At 44.8% G+C, this 8,333-nt stretch overlaps 1 pseudogene across 1 annotated transcript; it reads right to left on the bottom strand.

The window, feature by feature from the left end:
- Window positions 1-5,695: 5,695 nt before the first annotated feature.
- On the bottom strand, window positions 5,696-6,246 carry LOC308251882 (ferritin light chain-like; annotated as a pseudogene). Its single transcript has one exon. The product of its transcript is annotated as a ferritin light chain-like (transcript).
- Window positions 6,247-8,333: the final 2,087 nt, after the last annotated feature.

Here is an 8,333-nt window from a genome sequence, read left to right as displayed (position 1 = left end):
CTTCAACTCTGAATGATAGCTTTGTTGGGTAGAGTAATCTTGGTTGTAGGTTCTTGCTGTTCATCACTTTGAATATTTCTTGCCACTCCCTTCTGGCCTGCATAGTTTCTGCCGAGAAATCAGCTGACAGTCGTATGGGTGCTCCCTTGTAGGTAACTAACCATTTTTCTCTTGCTGCTTTCAAGATTCTCTCTTTGTCTTTTGCCCTTGGCATTTTAATTATGATGTGTCTTGGTGTGGTCCTCTTTGGATTCCTCTTATATGGGGTTCTGTGTGCTTCCTGAACTTGTAAGTCTATTTCTTTCACCAGGTAGGGAAAGTTTTCTGTCATTATTTCTTCTAATAGGTTTTCAATATTTTGCTCTTTCTCTTCTTCTGGCACCCCAAAAATTCGGATGTTGGTACGCTTAAAGTCGTCCCAGAGGCTCCTTACACTATCTTCATATTTTTGGATTTTTTCTTTTTGTTTTTCTGGTTGGGTGTTTTTTGTTTCCTCATATTTCAGATCTTTGGTTTGATTCTTGGGGTACGTTGATCTACAGTAGAGTTTCTGTATATTCTTTATTTCAGACAGTGTATGCTTAATTTCTGACTGGCCCTTTTCCATTTTTCTGGCATTCTCATTAAGGTCCTTGAAGGTCTCACTAAGCTCCTTGGAGGTCTCATCAAGTTTCTCGGCGGTTTTTAGAAGGTTCTTGAGTAACCTTATAAATGTGGTTCTGAACTCTATGTCGTCCATTAGTTTGCTTTCCTCCATTTCTCTCATTCGTGACATGTTTCTTTGTCTCCGCATTTTGCTGCTTCCCTGTGTTGATGGAGTGGCTTTGTGTGGTAGGTGACATATAGGGGCCAGTAGCTCAGCCTCCCCAATCACCTGAGGTGGACGCCTTTGGTACACCCCTTTGTGGGCTGAGTGCAAAGTCTTGGTGTAGTTAAGCCTTGATTGCTGTTGGTACACTGGGAGGAATTGACATCCAGGCCAATTGGCTGTGAGGACCCGCTGTGTCTATAATGGAAGAACTGCTGCACTGGAGACACGCTTATGGTGCAGGACTTGTTTCAGTGGGGCTTTGGTGCTCACTGAGTCTGCCTCTTGAATGTATCACTTATGGATGTGAGGAGTTGAAATTTGGTGTCTCACACTGACCACTAGGTACACTGGCTTCTGGATCTCCAATGGGGTGCAGGTCAGCTACTGTCTGAGGCCACCCAGCAGGAGCTACAGTAAGAACTACAGTTTTCTCCTCTTTGCTTGGGGTTTGCAGGTTTTGGAGCTGTCTGACCCGGGGTGCAAGTTTGCTAGGTTAAGCTGCGATAAGGCAGGTCATTCATATGCTAAAGCCGCTGCTTGGAGCTTGGGTGGGTTTGTAGATTGTGCAGGGCAGGGTCTCAGGGCGTGACTAGGCTAGGGCGTGGCAAACAGCGATGGCTGCCAGTAAGCCGGCTCTGCGGCTCTGTGTCTCCAACCGTGTCCCCGCGTCTGGCGCCCCAGCACAATAAACAATTGTTCCTGCGCGCAGCCCTGCAAGCAAGCCTCCCTCACTTTCCGACCCCACAGCAGACAGTCCAGCTTCTCCCCGTAGGAGTTTGGGTCCCCCGCATCTGCCCAGAAACGAGTTCGGAGTAATGGGGAGCTTATCTCCCTTCGGGTTGAAAACAGCAGCGCTCCCAGTCACCCGTCGCCAGCCCAATTCGCGCGTCTCCGTACCTCAGCTTTTCAGCGCTTGTGCACCCCTCAATGCTGTTTGCTCTTTCCTTCTAGTTGTAGAACTTCCACTCAGCCAGCTTTCCCGTGGTTCTGGGTGATAGACGTTTTGTCTTTTAGTTGTAGTTTTGAAATTGTTGTGCGAGGCAGCAGTTTAGGTGTTTACCTACGCCGCCATCTTGGATCTCCTAACTTGATTTTTAGATTCACTTGTTGATATACATGTATTTGTTGTTCATAATTTTTATCTTTACCTTTTTCTTCTTCTTCCTCTTCTTAAAGAATACCTTTCAGCATTTTATATAATACTGGTTTGGCGGTGATGAACTCCTTTAGCTTTTTCTTATCTGTGAAGCTCTTTATCTGACCTTCAATTCTGAATGATAGCTTTGCTGGGTAGAGTAATCTCAGTTGTAGGTTCTTGCTATTCATCACTTTGAATATTTCTTGCCACTCCCGTCTGGCCTGCATAGTTTCTGTTGAGAAGTCAGCTGACAATCGTATGGGTGCCCCCTTGTAGGTAACTAACTGTTTTTCTCTTGCTGCTTTTAATATTCTCTCTTTGTCTTTTGCTCTTGGCATTTTATTTATGATGTGTCTTGGTGTGGTCCTCTTTGGATTCCTTTTGTTTGGAGTTCTCTGCACTTCCTGGACTTGTAAATCTATTTTTTTTCACCAGGTGGGGGAAGTTTTCGGTCATTTCTTCAAAAAGGTTTTCAGTATCTTGCTCTCTCTCTTCTTCTGGCACCCCCATAATTCTGATGTTGGTATGCTTGAGGTTGTCCCAGAGGCTCCTTACACTATCTTCATATTTTTGGATTCTTTTTTCTTTTTGCTTTTCTGGTTGAGTGTTTTTTTGCTTCTTTGTATTTCAAATCTTTGACTTGATTCTTGCGGTCCTCTAATCTGCTGTTAGGTCTCTGTATAATATTTTTTATTTCAGTCAGTGTATGTTTAATTTCTAGTTGGTCCTTTTTCATATCCTCGAGGGTCTCGTTGAATTTATTGGCCTTTTCTAAGAAATTCTTAAAAAACCTTATAACCGTGGTTTTGAACTCTATATCCAGTCATTTGCTTTCCTCCATTTCTTTCATTTGTGATCTGTTTCTTTGTCTCCACATTTTTGCTGCTTCCCTGAGTTGGTAGAGTAGCTTTGTGTGCTAGGTGTCCTATAGGGCCCAGTGGCTCAGCCTCCCTCAGTTACCTGAGGTGGACACTCTTGGTGCACCCTTTTGTGGATTGTGTGCACAGCCTTGTTGTAGTTAAGCCTTGATTGTTGTTGGTATCACTGGGAGGAAATGACCTCCAGGCCAATTGGCTGTGAGGATGAGCTGTGTCTATGCTGGGAGAACTTCTGTGCTGGAGACACCCTTATGAGACAAAGCTTGCAAAATTGCAAAAGCCTCTGTGCTCAGCTTGGATGGGGCGGAGTCTCAGGGCAGAGCAGACAGCCTTGTCTTCCCATCAGCCCTGCCCTATGAGGCCCCTGGGTCTCAGTGTCCCTTGGTAATCGCTGCAAGCATCTCTGAGAGAAAGCTGCCCTTGAGTTTCACCCGCTGCCAGACAGTCCAGTTTCTCCCCGAATGAGTCCTCGTTCCCAGAAACTCGCCCAGAACTGGAGTTCAGTGCAGTCAGGAGCTTCCATCTCCCTCCCGCTTTAGAAAGCCAGCCGCGCACTCAGCCGCCTGTGCACTCAGCAGTCAGTCCTCCCTGCGTGCGCGTGCCTCCGGACCTCTGCCTTCCGCAGCTCCCCTGAGTCTCAGTGTGCTTTCTCTTTTCCTGACAGTCCAGATTCCCCCTGAATAAGACTGGGTTCCCAGAGTCTCGTCCAGGAGTGGAGTTCAGCACAGTCGGGAGCTTCTGTCTCCCTCCCACTTGGGAAAGCCAGCCACGCACTCAGCCGCCCATGCACTCAGCCGCCCGTCCTCTCCGCGAGCGCGTCTCCGTACCTCAGCCTTTTGCAGCTCCTCTGAGTCTCAATGTGCTTTCCTCTTTCCTTCTAGTTGTAGAATTTCCACTCAGCCAGTTTTCCTGTGGTTCTGGATGGTGTCTGTTTTGTCTTTTAGTTGTAGTTTTGATATTGTTGTGCAAGGCAGCAGTCTAGGTGTTTACCTATGCCGCCATCTTGGTTTCTCCTATACTTAACTTTTAACAGCATAGCACACCTATTAAAATCACATGCATTACTAGAATGCTAACAAAATTACTGTAGCCTGAAAGAAGAAGACACGGTTTTGAAAGTGAAGATAGATTGGAGTGTTAGAGACTCAAGCAGCTTTGCTACCTGTTTCATCCATCATCATCACCATGGGCTGCTACCACATGTGATCAGATGGCTTAGAATAACAACAGTTTGGCAACAATTTTCCAGTAAATTTACTTTTCCCGACCATTTCCTCATCAAAGCTCATGTAATGGAAAACAGTTAATAATTTTTTTTTAGTGGTCTCCTACTGTGTGCTTGACTCAGTGATAACAATCAGCAAATGATATCCAAGAAGTGTGTGTAATACACATCATTGCCTCAGCTACTAAAAATAGAATTATATTTTTGTATCCACCTGTTATCTTCCAATTGTTTGCCATTTGAAGCAGCATTCTAAAGTTTGGGTAACAAGATTGGAATATGCAGTCTGTCTTTGCACTGGCAGGTTAGCCACACATCTGTAGCATCCATTTTTCAGTTGCTAGACAACTACTGTGTCTAGCTACAGTGTGACAATCATAAGAAAATTAATAATGTTGACCGTTTCCCCCCAAGCCTAATGGTTTGTTTAATTAATTGGTTGCCAAGCACAGCAAAAACTATTTTGATGTCCTAAGACATTTAGAACAGGGATAGCAATCTCTAATAGAGTGAGAACCCAAGAGTTAATGGGACTCTCTTGGAGATAAGCCCATACTGCAATAACGGAATTCTAAGTTAAACATGAAGACATATGGTTTGGCAAGTAATTTGGTGACAATGATTTATAATTTAAAATTGGAATGCCTCCAGGAAATCTCAAAATCAGGTCGTCTTTGTTAAAATGTATAGAAGAGTCTTTTTCTCTTCTCTGAGAAATCAGGCATGATGAGTATTTCCTGGGTCCAAGGCATTCTACTGGCCAACAAAAAAGTAAAGGGGCAGGGAAATGAATTAAGTCCCTCTTCAGCCTTCTTGAGAAATCAGGAAGGGCTTTTGGCATGGAACCACAAATGGAAGAAAAACCATAAAAAGCTTGCATAATACCTGGACTCAGAGAATTGGAAAAATTAGAAACTATGGCTAAGAATGAGACAGACATAGGGAGAAAAGATGGTGACAAAAGGCATCTGCTCATAGGAAGGAACAAACTGAGTGATATGGTAGAATTCCGTGCCCATGGACAGGTAAGGAGCTGAATGGAGTCCTAGGTAGGTAAGTGTGTTTTGCAAGTTTTCGTCACCCAGAAATTCCCAGTGGCTATTTTAAAACTACATGCTTAATATGGTGTGTAGTATTTTCAGTTATTTAGTGCTTGTCCAATGTTTCAATTAATCTTCTGTTAGGAAAGGGTGTGTGTGTGGTATCTGGTAATAGTCTATAAAAATTATTGACGCCGAAACCGGTTTGGCTCAGTGGATAGAGCGTCGGCCTGCAGACTGAAGGGTCCCGGGTTCGATTCCGGTCAAGGGCATGTACTTTGGTTGCGGGCACATCCCCAGTGGGGTGTGTGCAGGAGGCAGCTGATCGATGTTTCTCTCTCATCGATGTTTCTAGCTCTCTATCCTTCTCCCTTCCACTCTGTAAAATATCAATAAAAAAAATTATTGACTATTTTCTTTCTCATTCCCTCCTTTTTTAGAGTTAATATCAAAGATATTCACTTTTTTTTTCCTGCATAAAGCTTTATTGTTTCCATTTGGTCCGATGGATGGGAGAGGGCTTCAGCGTGGCTAAAAGAATGGCTAGTGTTTTAGGTAGAGGCTCAGGCAAAAGCCAGACACCAGGAGCTGCAGAGGGGCCTCTCAAAGGCCTCTGGGCTCCAAAGGCTCCTGGTCGTGCTTGAGGGTGAGCCTTTCGAAGAGATTCTCACCCAGCCCAGCCTGGGGGCGGGCCAGCCTGCTGATGTGAGTCAGGTGTCGCCCATCTTCTTGATGAGTTTCACCTCCTCATCCAGGAAGTTGGTCTTCAGGAAGTCACAGAGATGAGGGTCTGTGCGGGTAGAACCCAGGGCCTGCAGCTCCACAAGGGCCTGCTTCAGGTTCCTCTCCAGGCCAGGGCGGCTTCCAGGGCGTCCTGGGTTTTGCCCACTCATCCTGGGAGGCTTCAGCACGTCCTGGAAGAGAACGCGGCCGCTGCGCTGGTTTTGCAACTTTAAGAGATGCTCAGCGCCCTCGTGCTTCTTTTCCGCCAACTCTGGGAAGAAGTGGCCCACGCCCTCGAGAGCCACATCGTGGAGGTCAAAATAAAAGCCCAGAGAGAGGTAGGTGTGGGAGGCCAGCAGATGCAGGTTGGCCAGGTGGTTGATGGCAGCCTCCTCCTCGGTGGAATAATTCTGACAAATTTGGGAGCTCATGGTTGTCTGGCAATAAGGAGTTAAGATAGAAAAAACAAACAAACACCCAGTGTGCTGGCTGGTCTTAAAGGTGGTCCTGGGTCTGTTCTGTCCAAACACTGTTGAAGCAAGAGACAGATTTGGGATCGCCGAGGGCACTATCTATTCACTTTTTAATATAGCATAATTCTGCCCACACATTCTAAGTCCCCAAGTCTCCCCTCTCTCCCTGAGGCAGATTCAGTTCCCTAAGTGGAATTATAGAAATAACCACTTATAATTATTGTATGTTCAGTTGAGTTATGTAACTTCCAACAAGTAAAATTTAGGAATACTCAGAGTGCTCATTTATGTTAATTCTTAGGGAGAAATAAGCCATGCATTAGGCTGGTGTAGTCAATGTTGGGGTGGCCTGTCCTGGAACCCCTTTATGGAGCCAGTGAACCCATCCCCTACCAGGGGTGGGCAAACTTTTTGACTCGAGGGCCACAATGGGTTTTTAAACTGGACCGGAGGGCCGGAACAAAAGCATGGATGGAGTGTTTGTGTGAACTAATATAAATTCAAAGTAAAGGAGCGGAGGGGAGAGCAAGAGAACACTCCGCTCTTTCGGCTCCGTGGGCCGGATAGAACAGCCGAACGGGCCGGATCCGGCCCGCGGGCCGTAGTTTGCCCACGGCTGCTCCTAGCCACTTTAGGTATTGGCTGCTCATGGCTCTCACCTTTCTCCTCTTTGGAGAATTGTTTTTGGCCAAGGGGGCATCACTCTGGAAATGCCTGGGAGATGGTGTCCTCTCCCACCCCCACGACTGATTGATAAGTGATTAAACTACGGAGATGTTGAAACTAGAGAAACCTGACCAGAAGGATACAGGAAATACACAAAAGTCATGTTTCTTTCCCAGAGGCCATCCTTCACAGCTTAACGGAATGAACCACCTGGGGTTATTCTTCTGCCCAAGGGAGAGAAGTGTAACATCTACGCCAACTCCCACCTCTACAACTAGAGAAGGTAAGCAACTGGCTGGGCAGGAGGCATAGACTCTAAAAGCTAAAAAAACAAAAACAAACTAAAAGTGGCAAGAAAATGCGTTTCTGGGGGAACTAAATAACTGGCAGCAAGAACTTTGAAGACAGCATTGAAGGACAGAATGCTCCTTAGGAAGCACAGGGAGGGGGATTAATGCTTACAAATGCATCTATTGTAGGAGCAGAACTAAAATTAGCTGCAATTGGTAATAAGAATCATTACATAAAAACAACAGTAATAAAAGTAACAATGTCTATTGTTGGCTGAGCACCTGCCAAGTGTGAGGCTTAGTGCCAGGCTCTTCACATTGATTCATCATAATCCCAACAACAAATCTCTAAGGCTGGAATGAGACCAACACCCATCTCTTCCCATTATGCCATATTGCCCCTTATTCCATTACAAACTCACATAGGAAAGAGTAGTGTGAAATAGGCAGAAAATGACAAATTGAATCCTTAATATCATTTCCTTTTCCTTAGCACACAGCATGGTGGGACCAGGCGCTTCATTTTTCTTTGTGTTTCCCCAAGTTTTCTGCATTAAATTTGTACTTTAATAAATTGGAAAATTATGAGCATATATAACTATACTTAATGTTCAAATATTTTGAAATTTATGATCAATTTAATTCCTAAGTTAAGAGGTGTTTTTGTATACATAAGAGCTCATTTAGTTTTCCCATCTATCACTTTAGGCTTTAATGTATTAGTACAAATAAGTCCAAGGTTGTATAAATGACTCTTTAATGGACGTTCAGCACCAAGGACAGCAGCTGCAGAATGTTATTGTGAGAGTGGCTCTCAATTCCAAATTGAGGGCTGTGGCAGCTTTCCCCTGGGGAAGGGGGCTTCTTTCCTCCTGCTTTCTGAAAATGGAATTTCTACTTTCATCCACGGTCATGCAGATGTATTTTTTAAAGACAGAGAAAATCCTAAACGTGTTCCTTAAGTCATGGGCCTGTGCTTCATGCCAGCTAGCAATAAATAAAAGCAACCCCAGCAAATGCAATGGCTGTCAGATAAAAAAAAAATTAGGACACTAAGAACTCTACTTAGATTAAATATACCTGGGTGCT

Source organism: Plecotus auritus, assembly GCF_963455305.1.
Source record: "Plecotus auritus genome assembly, chromosome: 6".
In the NCBI taxonomy this organism is placed as follows: domain Eukaryota; kingdom Metazoa; phylum Chordata; class Mammalia; order Chiroptera; family Vespertilionidae; genus Plecotus; species Plecotus auritus.
This window is presented reverse-complemented; position numbering and strand designations above follow the sequence as displayed.